At 39.0% G+C, this 1,952-nt stretch overlaps 1 pseudogene; it reads right to left on the bottom strand.

The window, feature by feature from the left end:
• Window positions 1–6: 6 nt before the first annotated feature.
• LOC138021027 (neurexin-4-like) overlaps window positions 7–1,952 on the bottom strand; it is a 25,498-nt pseudogene continuing 23,552 nt past the window's right edge.

Here is a 1,952-nt window from a genome sequence, read left to right as displayed (position 1 = left end):
CCCCAATGTATGGTAGCCTTTTTCATCTTCGGTTTTATTTCCTCCTCCCCATCCCACGTCTCCAAATCTAAGCTGTTTGACTGGAAGAGTGGACTTGTCAGTAAGCAGACCGCTGTCTACACGCCAATTTGCGTCATTTTTGTCACAATTACAATTTTTTTTTTCCTTTACATGACATATTCATCCCGCATGCACATTTCCCACTTCCAGGTGTTGCTCCGCCCCAGTACGTCATTTTGTTTGAATCTCGGGATACCCACCACCCAAGGGATCTTTACTGGAATTAAACCGTAATCTAGAGTGATAACACTCGTACTTGATAAACTGTTCGCAGTGTGCTGAGACTCTCGTGAGCAATCACCAGTTGGGACAAATTCACTCCAGTGTAATTAATGTCACGTGAGTAACACCCAGGCGCATTGCACCCATCCACCAATGTTTTATTCTCACTGTTGTGAATGATGACTGTCACACCAATTCCATTCTTGTCAGTCATGTTACAGATGACATTAAAAGGCGCTGATTTTCCTTTACCATCAGGATCGATTAAGTGAGCTCCACTCTCTGCTGCAGGATGCAGTTGTTTTAAATGGCTACAAGATTTTGCTGAGGAGGAGAGATCATAAAATACCAAAGACATGTCAGACATCCCCTACTCGCAACTGCTTGATTTATATTCGGTGATTTCATCGGCACAAAAAGGCAAGCACTCCTGAGATAATCTGTTCATTTCTTTAGTAAGGAGTTTCTTAACCCATTTTAGATGTCATGCAGTTTTAGCAATGTGTGATTTAAGTCTGAGTGTTACTGCCAAAATTATATTGGTTTTTCGTATTTCCTTTTTTGCTTTTGTAACCTTCATTGAATTATTATCTTACGGTTTTTGTGGTTTTTGCTACGGACGTGACATTTGCCCAGGTACGATCGAGAATCAAGGAAATCTATTGTCCTTTGTATTTAGTTAGTGTTTCTCTTGATAGTGTTCAGGAAAATAGGTAGTGCTAGTCAACGTGTTAAGATCGAGACGTAGGTTCATAGTTAACGCTGCTAGATATTGCTTCACTCCAAGCTGTAACGTCTCATCGCCTCGCTTGGAATAAACATTGCCTACATTCAACCGTTGTAAATTTTGTCGTGACAAAACCGTTTTTTAACCGCGTTAAGAAGCTCTGACAATATAGGACCAAGGGATCGACAGTAACTTACTTCTGCTCTCAACTAGCTCTCTCAACCGAGTCCAAATAGATGGATACAGTTCACGTGACAAAATTACAACCAAGCAGAAATTTTTCTTTTGCTTCAAGTGGAAGCCAGTGACAATTTTCGTGACATTTTGAAGTAGTGAGCACGTTAGTCGAATTTGTGTGTCGATGAAACTTTTTTGTTTTTCAATTTTCGAGTAAATGAGCACTTAAATTTCACATGCAAACATAAACACAATGCCAAATTTTACTACATTCATTATTTTTTTGACTGTATCCTTTTCGATTCAATGAGCAATTTAGAAATTTCTTAGAAGTTAAGAATTTTTTCCTAAAATTGTTTCGCAATTTTGTTATATCTGTGGCTTAGTTATTTGTGGTAAATTTAACAGCATAAGAAATTTGCAGTCCATTCTCTTTCCAACATTGCGGTCTCTGTTATCTTATTAAGCGTTTCACTTGCACATTAAAATCAGCACTTTTGTAATTTACCCATCTCGCAATGAATTCCGGCAAAGGAACTGTTGGTACAAAGGCACCGAAATCCTTTTCTAGTAAATCCAGCTTGACAAGTTCCACCATTTAGACACGGTCTGCTGCTGCAGGGATTCTGAAACAAAAGACCAACGCTACGGGTAAGAAACCCGGGAATATTCAAACTGCTTCGTAAGTCATATCCCGGAAAACGAAGCTGAGGAATAAGTGAATGATTGCTTATTGATTCAGTGTTTTTAAGTATACGCTCAAGAA

This window comes from Montipora capricornis, chromosome 10 (genome assembly GCF_036669925.1).
Source record: "Montipora capricornis isolate CH-2021 chromosome 10, ASM3666992v2, whole genome shotgun sequence".
Taxonomy (NCBI): domain Eukaryota; kingdom Metazoa; phylum Cnidaria; class Anthozoa; order Scleractinia; family Acroporidae; genus Montipora; species Montipora capricornis.
The sequence above is the reverse complement of the archived record's forward strand: the minus strand, read 5'-3'. Positions and strand labels throughout refer to the sequence as shown.